Raw genomic sequence first — 16,889 nt, 5'->3', positions numbered from 1 at the left:
AATGATAGATAGGTACATTCAGCAATGATGATAGGTGCATTCAGCAATAAATGTGGATACTGTCTGCGGAAAGTGCTGCGAATAGACTTAAAAGGGGCTAAGCAATAAGTTTAAAAGTCTTCCACGATGCGGTAGTTTTTCACGCATCCAATGTTTATGACGTCATATCTTCGCAACTAAGTATTTTACGAAGATGTAATTTTCCTGCTACACACAGTGGTACATGTGAGTACGGTCAGCGAAATGTGTTGTGGATAGAGTTGGTAGTAAACAAGTAATTAATTAAAACGTCATGTTTCATGTCGCAGTTTTACTGCATGAACATCGAAAATGTAGTAAGCCTCAATTTTTTTCCTTACATTATTTTGTGTGGGTCGCCAGTGAGAAGAAGTTTCGTGAAGGTTTGAAATTCCGTGCAAAGTTTGTTGCAGGTCTCTGAGTGCTCACATTCTCAAGTACTGGATGACTGAACTGCGCGTACCCTCGGTCGAGAGCTACACTGCTTTTTCATCCCCACCCACACCCCTTTGATAAGTGGGCGTTTATACTCCAACCGTGATTCTTCCCAATGAGTAATTTATATGTGTACCAAGTTTGGTTGAAATAGGTGCAGTGATTTAGGAGGATATGTGCAACACAGGTGCATACATATGTACACATACATACACTTTTATAATTTGTATGGATTGAGCTAGCCTTATTCGTTCTGTGATTGTGTCCTGTTCCCATCTTCTTGATTCGATACTAGCCATAATTCCTCCTCTTAATCTCTTCACTTGCGTCTTGCAGGATACTGTGTTGCGTCTGAAGTTGAGTCTTATTTACGTTTCTCTTGTTCTGATTGTGTTTCAACGATTGGAGACCTTCTCACGTATTTTTGGTAGCTTTCTTCCCAGCCTTGTGAGAGCTTCGATGCGGCCCACCTCGATTTGTCTCCCGTGTCAACATCTTTGTCGGAAAGTAGGAGTTACAACCAAATGTCCACATTTATTTTTCGGATGTATTCCAATCTTTGTCTTTCTATACAAGTTCTGCAAGCTGGGTATCATGCAACATACTCGCTGTTCTCTTGATACGTGACCTATCACACAACCACTTCACATACTTCGTGTTTTTCACTTATTTTGCCCGGCTATTCTGTGCAGAGCATCCTCATTTCTTATAGTATCATGATCTTAGAGTTTTCCTTCTTTTTAGTTTCCCAACCGTCCACGATTCCCTTACGTTCAGTTCTGTGCTGTAAACGTGCATTCTCAGAACTTTCTTCCTCATGGTCGATGTATCAAATTAGTACACTACTTCGGCCCAGAAATGCCCCCTTTGCGTGCACTAGTCTGGTCTTAATGTCCTCCTTCCTTCGTCTCTTATATCTTAGTTTGATTTCGAGGTAGCGGAATTCCTTCATTTCGTCTACTGTTGGCGTGAGACACCGTTCCTAGGGGTTATATTGAGAAAGTACGCATACGTTTGTATAGCTGTGTAACGACACGAGTAATTTTTAAAAAAATGGTATTTACATGGTTTACTAAAAATGACTGTGGGATAAAACGCCTTGGGGGTTAGGGGTTGGCCGGCCGGAGTGGCCGTGTGGTTCTAGGCGCTACAGTCTGGAGCCGAGCGGCCGCTACGGTCGCAGGTTCGAATCCTGCCTCGGGCATGGATGTGTGTGATGTCCTTAGGTTAGTTAGGTTTAATTAGTTCTAAGTTCTAGGCGACTGATGACCTGAGAAGTTAAGTCGCTTAGTGCTCAGAGCCATTTGAACCATTTGGTTAGGGGTTACTGGAGGAAGAGTTTAAATGTGAAGTATGTCTTGTAACTCTTGCAGACATTCCGAGCAACTAAGTAAGTATATAGAAGCTTATGAAACAAAACGCAGTAAGAAAAATTTGTAATCTGCATAGACACGAACACTGAATATAGATTGATACCATAACAATATGGGCCGCAAATGGGAAAGTACACCAGCCAGAGAGACTTTGACACAGGGCAGATTGTTATGATCAGCCACCTTGCAATGGGAAGCTGTTCGCTTGCTCCTGCCGCGAGCCTCTATAGAAAATCGTTGGATGACGGTGAAACCACGTGTGTGCGACAGGGTGTGGGACGCTCGCGCCTCGTCACAGAACGGCCAGGTAGCAGGCTTGCCCGTGCTGTAGGCTGACCGCGATCTGTGGCAGATATGGAGACTGTACACAGGGGCTGCAGACACAAGTGTCTTGGAGCACCGTTCTACACATATTATTTAACACCGAGTTTGGCAGCAAACATGAGACGCCCGATAAAGCTGCAGGGCAGAACAGGTGATTAGGATTGTCCAAAGGGCCAAATAATTTAATAACACGTTTAAACCAAAACGGCACATAGCCGAACCTTTAGAACTACTAGTTTCAAAAAGGCAATTATTTCAGTGCTGAAGGCCTCCAAACAAGAAATCTTAAAAATCAAGAGAATAAAAATGCACTTAAAATAGCAAATAAAATTAAAAAAAATATACATGGTATTATTAAGTCGGGTGATGCTGAGCGAATTAGAATAGGAAATGAGACACTTAAAGTAGTAAAGGAGTTTTCCTATTTGGGGAGCAAAGTAACTGATGATGGTCGAAGTAGAGAGGATATAAAATGTAGACTGGCAATGGCAAGGAAAGCGTTTCTGAAGAAGAAAAATTTGTTAAGATCCAGTATAGATTTAAATGTCAGGAAGTCGTTTCTGAAATTATTTGTATGGAGTGTAGCCATGTTTGGAAATGAAACGTGGTCGATAAATAGTTTAGACCAGAAGAGAATAGAAGCTTTCGAAATGTGGTGCTACAGAAGAAAGCTGAAGATTTGATGGTAGATCACATAACTAATGAGGAGCTATTGAATAGAATTCGGGAGAAGAGGAGCTTGTGGCACAACTTTACTAGAAGAAGGGATCGGTTGGTAGGACATGTATTGGAGGGTAGCGTGGAGGGTAAAAATCGTAGAGGGAGACCAAGAGATGAATATACTAAACAGATTCAGAAGGATGTAGGCTGCAGTAGGTACTGGGAGATGAGGAAGCTTGCACAGGATAGAGTAGCATGGAGAGCTGAATCAAACCAGTCTCAGGACTGAAGACCACAACAACAACATGGTATCACCGCTAAGCTGGAAAGTCTCAAGGCAAAAGTAGATAGAACAAACACACGCAAGGTGCAATACAAGCAGCTGAGGGCCACAATTAAATCTGAAAATTGTAAAATATATTACCATAATCTTTTAACGCAGAAGGCCGCAATGTTTTTGCTTAAAGGGTAATTTCAAGAGTAAGGTTTTAAGCGGCTTAAGGCCCACAATTGATTTTCCAAAATTCAAAACTACATGAAGTCCAGTTACAAGAAGAAATTTTTAAATCATTGGCTATGACGGATTATAAACAGACAATTAAACACCGGTGAGAAGGACAATAAAGAACACGGCACTCAGAAGCCTCCAGGGAAGTCCGTCTGCCCTCGTTCACTTATGTGAGACAGGTGGTGAGCCCAACTGCACTTGATCCGTCGGAACCCAACCAGGAGACAGCCACGGAACGACCGACACAACGACTTGCTTGCCACCAATCAGTACATGAGAACTCAAACACAAAAGTTACGAACGTGATTATCCACAATGAAATATGTATTAGCTGTCAGAAGTACACACCATGTTTGGCAGAGACAACAGGTGAGGAAAGGTCGCTGCCCAAAATTACGTTAGTGGCCAGGGCAGGTAACCAGAACACTAACGGCCACAAGGCAGAAAATTCAGCTCGAATTGTAGTCAACTAGTATAGTTAATTGCAACGCAGGACAGCTAAATTTCAGCAATGGAAACACTCGGTGTTGCTCATAGGAAAGCTCGCCAACAGCGAACCACCGAAACGAACCATATATCATGAATGCACGTGTCTTGGGTAGTTGAAACCACTACTCAACTTTGACGTCCTGGGTCGGTGAACCACGAAGCTCGTAGCGATCGGACAGCTCCAGACACGCTCCGACACTGCGTAGGGACCACCAGCGGACCCAGCCGACCGCAGCACGCGGAGATAAGTTCCCTGGTCCGCAGCAACCGACCGACTCACTCTCAGAATGCTGACAACATCTAAAATAGTCGTCAGTGGAAACAACGCCAACTACACAGACAAGCTCTTGCACGAAGAACTGTGCGATACCAAACAGTAACTAAGCACACACGAAGACAAATCGAGAGTCGATGCACACACACATAGCCGACTCGTGAACGGTCAGCGAGCCAAAACGCGTCGTCCGGTAGGGAGACCGACTGACGTTCCACTAGGACCGTGGCCCGGCTCAAGTGAGGCGTGGCGCCAATGGTCGGGCGCGCCATGTCGATGCAGACCTCATTGCTGCTCCAACCTGACTGCACCAGTGCCGCGTTGCAACTCCCCGACTGGCAGGTCCGGACTGCGTTCCAGACGCGTTCCAACTGACTGGCAGACCGAACTCGAAACCCGAACTGGCTTACGACAGACAACGACCGGGAAGTCACAGCAGTCGAACAAAGATACTACGAGAGGGGATATATCGATACGCGCTGCTAGCGCCGGTCACGGTCAGGCAAAGCAGCAGCTCAGAGACGTTAGTAATTTAAATTAACGTAGAGAGGTGGAGGTATGTTAAAAACCGGGTGTAAAATACTTGATGGCGTGAACACGAGCCACACACGGCTCAAAACAAATCCTACGTTTTGCCTTGTAACCTGACTATAAAGTCAGTTGAGATTGCAGTGTGTAAGAGATTATCGAGAGTGGACCGTGGATCAACAAAAATGTGCCGCTGGTTGGATGAATGGCGCTACTTGTTAGACCGAGTTGGTTCAAATGGCTCTGAGCACTATGGGACTCAGCTTCTGAGGTCATCAGTCCCCTAGAACTTACAACTACTTCAACCTAACTAACCTAAGGACATCACACACATCCATGCCCGAGGCAGGATTCGAACCTGCGACCGTAGCGGTCGCGCGGTTACAGACTGTAGCGCCTAGAACCGCTCGTCCACCACGGCCGGCAGACCGAGTTGACGCTCGTTTCCGGAAACACTGTCATCCAGGCGAGTGACTGCTCCAGATATGCAACACGCCACAACACAGACCGGTGGGGGCAGTATTTTGTTGTGTGGGACATTCAGTTCGGCCTCCATGGGACCTGTGGCGGAAATCTACAGCACCGTGGTGGCGGTGCTGGTAAGTTCCTGTGGTACCAAACCGTTGAGGTCACTGGTCCCTAGGCTTAACCACTGTTTAATCTAACTTTCGCTAAGGACAACACATACAACCATGTCCGAGGGAGGACACGAACCGCCGGCAGGGAAAGCCGCGCGAACCGTGGCAAGGCGCCCTACACCACGCGGCTGTCCCGCGCGGCTCTAAGGCAACATGGCAGCCACAGACCACGGGTAATTGTTGGCCCAAGTGCACCCCCTTCATGCTTGATTTCTTCCCCAGTGGCATTTTTATGCACCAAGATACTACGGTAATGGGAGAGTCCAAGGAATTGCTCATACACATTAAAGTATCGACACGAGCCATCCGTTAGGAGCAAACATTTGGGCACAGTCTGTCAGTCACCAGGAATGCGACATCAACACTTCGCTGTGTGAGTGCGAGCGAGAGCGGCGAAAACATGTAAGACTAGTGCAGACCAACCTGCCTCTGTTACTCTTGTCACATCATGTAAGAAGCACTAAGTAGAACGCAGCAACATATGTCAGGGATTTGGTAAAACATTTATGATACTGAAACAAATTGATTAAGTGAATACAGAAAAACTGAAGACCGCTGACGACTCGTAATAAGCGAGACCAATTCGGGCACTACAAGTAACATCTTACGGCAAAGCCTCTCCTCGATGCCATAAATACTCCACCTCACTGTCCTAGAGTCAGTAGACCTATAGCGTCAGTGGCATTCCAGTCGTTCACAATAGGTTCTCTGATCGTTAATCTGTAACACACTGTGTGAGATCGTTCCAGTATTTGTCATTCTCTTGGTGCCCGCCGATCTGTAGCCACCGTCAACCACTACTGAAGCAGCCACCAATTGGTACTCCAAGAGTTTACCAGTACCGTTTCAGTACAATGCATCATCTGCTTTGAAACGTTAGCGTCGTTTGGGTCAGACAGCCTATCGAACGTGTGGGCTAATATCAGCATTCAACACGACATCATGCCATTATTATTTTTTTATTTGTTTATTGCCAAATTACAGACCCCTTACCTGATGTTTAAAACAGTTCGTACATCTTACAATTTTCGTTTTTCATCTTTTTACAGGTTTTTTTCTTTTGATTTATCTACAACGTTTACAAGGAAGGATACTTTTCAAAATAACAATAATTTAAGGTTGAAATATAAATAAAATTTTGTTGTTTTCTTAGAAGATTATAAAAAGATGATAGGACAGAGTAGAGATTTGTTAGTACCATCACCGAATGTGACTGACGGTGAATACCTTGGAATGGTTTCTTCGAACAGTTGACCGCCAATCACACACACACACACACACACACACACACACACACACACACACACACACACACAAATGGTTATTAGTAGAGAAATAATATTACTTATCCTATTTATTACTAATCCTACGTATTAACTACTTTAGGTGCCCATCCATGTACAGCATTTCGTGATTTCTTGGCTCAAATGGCTCTGAGCACTATGCGACTTAACTTCTGAGGTCATCAGTCGCCTAGAACTTAGAACTAATTAAACCTAACTAACCGAAGGACATCACACACATCCATGCCCGAGGCAGGATTCGAACCTGCGACCGTAGCGGTCGCTCGGTTCCAGACTGTAGCGCCTAGAACCGCACGGCCACTCCGGCCGGCGGTGATTTCTTGGCTAGATTGCCAGTAATTTATGCTTATTTACTGTCACATCTCAGCTTCCTCCTCCTGTTCCTCCTCATTGTCACTATTTTCGCTGTCACTGTGGGTATCGCTGTCCATCCTCTGGAGATTTCTGTTACGCTGCACATGGGCATGTCTGTGATGTCGTGTCAGCAAGTAGTCTTCATGTGTTGTTTTTGAAATACGGTTTGTCAGTGCGTTTAATTGTGCCCATTGTTCTTCGTCTCTTATTGCTGAGTATATATCTATGTCTGTATCTGTGCAGTTTAAGTATAGTGTATGTCTATTGTTCGCGTATTGCCCGCAGAAAAAGACAGTGTGTTCTGGGGAACCTTCTTCCCCGCATGTGCATGTAGTCTGCCTCAGACTCACGCGGTTTAAGTGCGTGGGATAAGGTCCGTGCCCGGTTAAGAAATGTACCATACCGCGGCTGGGATCGATATGTCTCATTCTCAACCGCTCCCTTATGTCAGGGAGGAAGTCGTGCAGCCTACGTCCCTTATCACTTACATCCCACTCACCTTGCCATGTACCCAAACGCCAACTTTTAAGGTGACGTATCGTGTCTATGGGCACACCGGTTATTGTGTGTACCTTATTTAGTCTCCCCACCTTTAACCAGTATCTTGCAGCTTTGTATTTGATCGTGATATCTATGGGGCATATTCCGAGCACCACACACAGTGCATCCGCTGAGGTGGTACCGAAGGCTCCAGATAGCCTAAGTAGGACACTTCTCTGCCCTCGTCTGACGGATGCTTTGTTGGTGACCCCGTTCAGTCTATGTGCCCACGTGCTAGCTGCAAAGCTGAGTATTGATTCGAAGAGCGCACAGTAGTATGTCCGTATGACTGGTAGAGGTAGTCTGTACTGTTTTGAATTTAGCCTCGCCAGTTTGTGTAGTATTTTTTCTGCTTTGTCTGTTGTTAGCGTGATGTGTTAGTGGAAATTCAATTTTTCATCTATGTGTACCCCAAGATAGCGCGTAACGTATGCTCGTTTGATGTTTGTGTCCCCAATTTTAGCCAAAGGATTCCTTTCGAGTGATCCTATCAGTAAAGTGTGAAACGTCCCCTTTTGAACTATTATACACGACTGTGCTTAAACTGACACACAATATTTTTAGCGCAACGCAATCTGACTTTCATTAATCCCTACAAAAGAATGGCCCAGACTAACATTAACCTATACCTTTCACAAATCACTTACCTCACAAAAATCTTCGTTAGTCGAACTACTACAATACAGCGAGCGCCACTACTGCCAGCTAAATAAAAGATTCAAACTACGGAAGGCACTAACTACTGATAGGCATAGTTAGCAAATGAAAGATTTTAATAGAGAACAAACAATGCATTTACCTTAATAGTCATAATATATGTAGCAGTTCATGACATCCAGTCTTACAAATTTCCAAACTCCGCCATCTCTCTCCCCACATCCACCACTGCTGGCGGCTCACCTCCAACTGCGCAACGCTACGCGCTGTTAACATCCAGCTGCCCAACACTACAATGGCGAGTATTACAACAATGCCAACCAGCCACAGACTGCACACAGCACAGCCAGTGATTTTCATACATAGCGCTACGTAACATTGCCAATAAGAAAACATAAACAGCCTGCTTACAAGTGTATGTTGTTTTGTTTTCGGCTATCCTGAGTTTGTTGTTGTGACACCACTGAGTAATTGTTTGTAGTATTCCACTGGCTTTCTCTTCTAACTGGGCTCTGTTGTTTGCAGTTACTACAACTAATAGGTCACCTGCATAGGGGACAATTCCGTCTGACCTGTCATCCCCATCCAGACGTTGTAGGAGCGGTACGATTGTTATGTCCCAGAGGGTAGGGCCGCAGATCGACGCTTGAGGACAGCCTTTGGTAATTCTTTTAATTAATTTCCGGCTGTCTATCTGCCATTCGACTACTCGGTCTTTGCAGTAGTCTAGAAAACTGTTGTACAGTGACTGCGGTACCTCCAGATGTCTAAGAGACTAAGTCCCTTAAACAGTGCGGGCCACCAGAGATTATCAAATGCTCCGGCAACGTCAGTCATTACTGACATGGCGTATTTCTGTCTTGTGGTGTTAACTATGTGCAGGGCCTGGTTGATGGCATCATCTATTGATCTGCCAGTTCTGAAGCCGAACTGGTGTTGGCTCGAACCCCTGAGAGCTCTGTGTGTTTGCAGGTGCTTACACAGTAGCTTCTCCTGAATCTTTGCTAGGGTGTTTATTAGGCATCCGACATTATGGTTCATTTTATCTACATCTACATATGTACTGCGCTAGACACCAAGGGGTGCGTGGCGAAGGGCACAATTCGCGCCAAAGTCGTATTCCCCCCCCCCCCTCCCCCCCTCTGTTCCATTCGCGGATCTTGCGAGGGAAAAACGACTGATCGCCTCAGTACGAGCTCTAATTTCCCTTATCTTTGAATGGTGATCATTGTGCGATTTGAAAGTTGGTGGTAATAATATGTGCTCTACAGCCTCAGCGAAGATCGGATTTCGGAATTTAGTGAGCAGCCCCTTCCGTTTAGCGCGCCGTCTATCTGCAAGTGTGTCCCACTTAAAAGTTTCTAAGAGATTTGCAACGCTCTCGCGATGGCTAAATGTACCAGTCACGAATCTCGCCGCTCTTCTTTGGACCTTCTCAGTCTCTTGAACCAGACCCAACTGATAAGGGTCCCATACAGACGAACAATACTCTAAGACTGGACGAACTAACGTATTGTAAGCAATTTTCTTTGTTGAAGGACTGCATCGCTTCAAGATTCTACCAATAAACCGCAATCTAGAGTTCTCCTTACCCGTTACTTGTGTAATCTGATCATTCCATTTGAGATCACTTCGAATAGCCACACCCACATACTTGACGGATGTTACCGCTTCCAAAGACTGGGCATTTATTTTGTACTCGTACATTAATGGGGATTTTCGCCTTGTTATACGCAGTAGGTTTCACTCACAAATATTGAGAGATGACTGCCAGTCATTACACCACGCATTTATTTTCTGCAAATCCTTACTGATTTGTTCACAACTTTCGTGTGATACTACTTTCCTGTAGGCTACAGCATCATCGGCAAACAGTCTAAGGCCGCTGTCAGTAGCATCAACCAGATCGTTTATGTAAATCGTAAAGCTGTGGACCTATTACGCTGCCCTGCGGCACACCTGAAGTTGCACTTGTTTCTGTTGAAGTCTCCCCGTTCAGGACGACATACTGCTCCCTGTCTGTTAGAAAACTTTCTATCCAGCCGCGTTTGTCATCGGATAGACCGTGGGACTCAGGCCACGACCTGTGAGGGACAGAGTACTCTCAGGACGGCGTGTGGGCCAAACACACGCGCGCCGCAGTCACGACCTCTTCTGCAGCAGACTGGGAAGCGCTTACCGGACCAACGGGCGGCTGACTTCCACACTCGCGGCTGATGCACGGGTGTGCCGCAGCCCAGAGTCTGCCTCTAGATTCAGCAGATTACACTGCGGCTTACGAAGCCACCAGTCGCTGTGAAAGACACAGCGGCAAAATGCATTCTGACCAATAAAATAAGCAATAGCTACTGTTGTTTTATTGCCTCTGACGGTGCCACACGGGTTCCTCAGCCTCCATGCTGATGAAACAGTAGGGGTTTCCGGTCTGGGAGTGGGTGACCCCTTCAGCATCTTCCAGAAGCGTAACTGCCCGAGCCGCAAGGGCAGCATCGCACTACAATTATTTGAGTAGCACGACAGTGAGCCCACCTCGATGTCTTGCCCACTAAACTGTCCTGATCTGAACGTGATGGATGACATCTTGAACATTATGGGCGGTATCGTCACATCTCGAAACCACTGGGCCTTGATTAATGGGAACTCAGTAGACATCTGGTGCCAGATGCCTCGCTCCAAAGGTGGAGCAACTCACTGTTAAGCAAATTATCATAATGTTTTAGTCATAAAATTGAAATTAAGGTATAAATAACAGCATTTAACATTATTAGAAGGCAGTCACATTCATAATTTATTATGGTATAGATGGTATCTGAACCCAGGACTCCCTTCATGAGAAGTAAACACTCTGCCTCTTCTGTTTCTGTTTTCGTCGTCTCATCTTATACAGAACAAATTACTTGTAGATCTACATCTACATCTACATTTATACTCCGCAAGCCACCCAACGGTGTGTGCCACTAACATTACCTCCCTTTCCTGTTCCAGTCGCGTATGGTTCGCGGGAAGAACGACTGTCTGAAAGCCTCCGTGCGCGCTCGAACCTCTCTAATTTTACATTCGTGATCTCCTCGGGAGGTATAAGTAGGGGGAAGCAATATTTTCGATACCTCATCCAGAAACGCACCCTCTCTAAACCCGGAGAGCGAGCTACACCGCGATGCAGAGCGCCTCTCTTGCAGAGTCTGCCACTTAAGTTTGCAAAACATCTCCGTAACGCTATCACGGTTACCAAATAACCCTGTGACGAAACACGCCGCTCTTCTTTGGATCTTCTCTATATCCTCTGTCAACCCGACCTGGTACGGATCCCACACTGATGAGCAATATTCAAGTATAGGTCGAACGAGTGTTTTGTAAGCCACGTCGTTTCTTGATGGACTACATTTTCTAAGGACTCTCCCAATGAATCTCAACCTGGCACCCGCCTTACCAACAATTAATTTTATATGATCATTCCACTTCAAATCGTTCCGTACGCATACTCCCAGATATTTTACAGAAGTAACCGCTACCAGTGTTTGTCCCGCTATCGTATAATCATACAATAAAGGATCCTTCTTTCTATGTATTCGCAATACATTACATTTATCTACACTCCTGGAAATTGAAATAAGAACACCGTGAATTCATTGTCCCAGGAAGGGGAAACTTTATTGACACATTCCTGGGGTCAGATACATCACATGATCACATTGACAGAACCACAGGCACATAGACACAGGCAACAGAGCATGCACAATGTCGGCACTAGTACAGTGTATATCCACCTTTCGCAGCAATGCAGGCTGCTATTCTGCCATGGAGACGATCGTAGAGATGCTGGATGTAGTCCTGTGGAACGGCTTGCCATGCCATTTCCACCTGGCGCCTCAGTTGGACCAGCGTTCGTGCTGGACGTGCAGACCGCGTGAGACGACGCTTCATCAAGTCCCAAACATGCTCAATGGGGGACAGATCCGGAGATCTTGCTGGCCAGGGTAGTTGACTTACACCTTCTAGAGCACGTTGGGTGGCACGGGATACATGCGGACGTGCATTGTCCTGTTGGAACAGCAAGTTCCCTTGCCGGTCTAGGAATGGTAGAACGATGGGTTCGATGACGGTTTGGATGTACCGTGCACTATTCAGTGTCCCCTCGACGATCACCAGTGGTGTACGGCCAGTGTAGGAGATCGCTCCCCACACCATGATGCCGGGTGTTGGCCCTGTGTGCCTCGGTCGTATGCAGTCCTGATTGTGGCGCTCACCTGCACGGCGCCAAACACGCATACGACCATCATTGGCACCAAGGCAGAAGCGACTCTCATCGCTGAAGACGACACGTCTCCGTTCGTCCCTCCATTCACGCCTGTCGCGACACCACTGGAGGCGGGCTGCACGATGTTAGGGCGTGAGCGGAAGACGGCCTAACGGTGTGCGGGACCGTAGCCCAGCTTCATGGAGACGGTTGCGAATGGTCCTCGCCGATACCCCAGGAGCAACAGTGTCCCTAATTTGCTGGGAAGTGGCGGTGCGGTCCCCTACGGCACTGCGTAGGATCCTACGGTCTTGGCGTGCATCCGTGCGTCGCTGCGGTCCGGTCCCAGGTCGACGGGCACGTGCACCTTCCGCCGACCACTGGCGACAACATCGATGTACTGTGGAGACCTCACGCCCCACGTGTTGAGCAATTCGGCGGTACGTCCACCCGGCCTCCCGCATGCCCACTATACGCCCTCGCTCAAAGTCCGTCAACTGCACATACGGTTCACGTCCACGCTGTCGCGGCATGCTACCAGTGTTAAAGACTGCGATGGAGCTCCGTATGCCACGGCAAACTGGCTGACACTGACGGCGGCGGTGCACAAATGCTGCGCAGCTGGCGCCATTCGACGGCCAACACCGCGGTTCCTGGTGTGTCTGCTGTGCCGTGCGTGTGATCATTGCTTGTACAGCCCTCTCGCAGTGTCCGGAGCAAGTATGGTGGGTCTGACACACCGGTGTCAATGTGTTCTTTTTTCCATTTCCAGGAGTGTATGTTAAGGGTCAGTTGCCACTCCCTGCACCAAGTGCCTGTCCGCTGCAGATCTTCCTGCATTTCGCTACAATTTTCTAATGCTGCAACGTCTCTGTATACTACAGCATCATCCGCGAAAAGCCGCATGGAACTTCCGACACTATCTACTAGTCATTTATATATATTGTGAAAAGCAATGGTCCTATAACACTCCCCTGTGGCACGCCAGAGGTTACTTTAACGTCCGTAGACGTCTCTCCACTGATAACAACATGCTGTGTTCTGTTTGCTAAAAACTCTTCAATCCAGCCACACAGCTGGTCTGATATTCCGTAGGCTCTTACATTGTTTATCAAGCGACAGTGCGGAACTGTATCGAACGCCTTCCGGAAGTCAAGGAAAATAACATCTACCTGGTAGCCTGTATGTAATAATTTTTTTTTTTTAATTCTGAACACCTGCATATTGTTCTCGATTCTCCTTCGATGTTGTAAGCATTTCTTTTCAAATTATCAGATGTACCACAAGTGCTATTAGCCAATTTATTCTTCATTTTTGGTGCTAGGATCAAACGTTTGTTCTGGTATTAGCACCACCTATGACTGAAAAATGGGTTTGCACATTGCTTTACACCTAACGCATTTAGAATTCTAGTTTTCTCCACAGACCAACTTGTGAGCCAGGCTAACATTACCGAGTTCATCTTTGCTTACCAGGCACCAACTTACTTTATTCAGATTTTCCTTTCTTAACACTAACTCATTGATAACCTTGGACCACGAGGTTTTTACGTCACTGGTGAAGAGTTACGGGAAGCAGAATTTCCAGCGAGCGTCGTGGTTGGGAATCAGTGCATTCTTCTCCATGAGAGTGCACAATGAACTGTAAGTACGGAACTGAACAGAACTGATCTAAATTGGAGAGCAGCAGAATTTATATTTCAGTTTTAGTTAAGATTTTTGTGATTTTTCTGAATGAGTTTATTTATGAATTTACGGTGGCGGAAATGGAAAGTGTTACAGCATCAAGCACCAATTTCTATCTGACTTTGCAGAAATGTTCTTCACTTAATGGGTATTTGATGATTAAAATTTCATACTGCTCAGAACAGATGTCCAGGATCAACATCGATACGACTTACGGCACCAACGGGCATAAATACAATCTCGTATTCCTCGTGGAAGCAAGCAGCTTCCAAATGTGATCCCGAGCAGTTTCGTGGCGTACCTGAAACTTGTGGCGCATAAGGACTACTTGCTGCAGGCTTCTCGTCACATACCAGACATCCAGGTGGGGTGGCAGGTCAGGGGCTGGGTAGTCACTATACATTCGTCCAGGCGTTTGTGGTGTGAACTGCGGTGTGCCACCCTGCTTTATCCAACTGGAATCTACCATTTGGTACCGTGGTCGTTGAGAATATGACCACAGCATTTACCATTTATTCCACGTTCTGTAGAGCACTTTCAATTACGAAGTCTATCCGATAGCTCAAAATCATGTTTTCAGGAGTTGCCAAGGTATGGGTCTGGAGAACCATAGCTTAGTGTGACCTCTTACCAGGTGATGTACAGACAAGCTGGCGACGCTGATCCCGCCACAGATGGAAGCGAGATTCGCGCTCAGCGCCACACAGTGCCCCGGTGTACTGGAGCTCCACTCCACACCGTGCCGGACTCTGTTGACTGTGACTGGACTCAGCAGGAAACGACGCGTGACAACTCCAAACTGGAGCTCACCTTCCAGTAAGCCTCTCCGACGATCCGCGTTGCCTGTAACCTCTGCCCACACCTTAGCTATTGTCGTCTATATGTTCGACGGAAACAGTAGAGAATACCCACGGTCTTCTCACGGTGTGGTTCTTCTGGCAGGCTACTCTTACGCCCACCTTGCAGCCCTGCGACTGTCTCGTCGACATTCGTTCTGCACTCACCGTACTGCACCGGCTTTTTGCGTCGCTACGGAGGTCCGTCACTCCTCATGCGTCAGAGTCCAGAAGGTGGCAGTTAGCTGCACACGTACAACCTTTGGGCGTGCTACGTTGCAGTCTCCACCCGGAAAGTTGCGATAACGTTAGGTAAACCCAACAGCCGTCACGAACTCGCACCGTTCTCATCTGTATCAATGACTTGTTTCAGTTCTGAAAGTGTTGGAAGTAAGCTCGCATAGTCAAATTTCAACCAGCATGTCCGACAGGTACGGAAATATTGGGGTATCACATCAGTTCTGTAGCACTTGGTTAAAGTATTCATCCAAACATCCGTCAGTGCAATTGTACAGGTCTATCTACAGCTGTTTGCTATCCTTGTCCGGACTTAAATGTTTAATGTCCCAACCGACGGCCGACATCGACCGCAGCTCAGACGCGGTACAGACCGCTGCGTGGCACCAGCAGGGATGCGGCCGGCGTGCCACAGGGGCCAGCCGTAGGGCGAGGCAGCCAGCCGTGGCTCACACGCAGACCACGCGGCAATCAGGTTTTCGTAGTTTTTGTGGTGCATGAAATTCAGAACTCAAATATCAGTCGACGAAAGCAGTTCGATGCAACTCTCAAAAATTAAGGGAAAAATCAACTTCGAAGTTTTTCGACAATCTTTAGTAGTCTAAAGTAAGGGCGGTTCTTCAGCAGGCAGCGGTGCTACTAGACTATTTGCTTGCAGTGTGATTAGTCTTAGCTCGATTCTCAACTGATACAAACTTTTAGAAAAAAGATACATGTTCTACGAGGGTTTTCTTGAAGAATAAAATATATAAACATGAAAAAAATTAATATTAATGCTGTTTTAATGTAAATGGTATTTATTAACAATCTTTTTTATAAAGGATCGGTAATTAAAATTTGTACTTGCAATGAGAGCTGGTGTTTTGTGTGCAATATCTAATTAGAAATAAGGAGACATCTATTTTTCATAAAAATAACAATAACATATGTTGTAATCCCTGACACAGTAGTCTTTAAAGCCTGTGCTATGGTAAGTGAGCGGGATTCACCTTATGAGAGAGGATTTTCGCATAGATATCGGCCGCTTGTACCTGAATGGTGGCAAATCAGACTTACATCCACTCTGTAATAACACTGATCCGTCAAGTAAGTCCGAAATGCAGTCACACGTCAGGATGGATCAAAAGTAAACCAGAAGATGCTACCAATAATACGATCGCCAGCCTAATTAGGCATTAACTCAGTTTCTTCCCTGTACAAGTTGGTATATATTCATGCAAAACAACAAGTTGTAACACTGCATAATATAGTAGAATTTTAGAACCAGAAAATATATTGAACTGATAGTTTCACATTCTATACTGATATGGAAAATCATGAATACATAACACTACACTATAATGTTTACTACAAAACTTTATACTGTCTATTAAACTGATTAAAATCGGGCATAGGTTACCCGAGAAATTTTACTTTCATGCCACACACAAAATGTCAATTTCGATAAAGACAAATCACTGATAAATTTTGACTTTTTTATGTTGACTTTAACTTTTGCTTCTCAAACCAATTTAGAACACTTCAGAATTCAAAGGAATGAGGAGGGGGGGAGGGGGGGGGGAGAGAGCCTGAAACTGTTATGATCGCTGTATTTAAAAAAAATTATTACTGAATTTATTATTCATTCAAGATTTCCAGTATATAAGATACTACTGTTTTCATCTAATTTAGTGCTCATTTAAAAGCCTTTAAATCTGTCTCGAAATAATAAACTTTATTACTATATCATGTAACCTCCCCAGAGAATTTTGAAAGACAATATTTAAATGTTAACGAGAATAGAACCTAGTGT

Source organism: Schistocerca piceifrons, chromosome 4, assembly GCF_021461385.2.
Source record: "Schistocerca piceifrons isolate TAMUIC-IGC-003096 chromosome 4, iqSchPice1.1, whole genome shotgun sequence".
NCBI lineage: Eukaryota > Metazoa > Arthropoda > Insecta > Orthoptera > Acrididae > Schistocerca > Schistocerca piceifrons.
Note: the sequence above shows the minus strand (reverse complement) of the source record.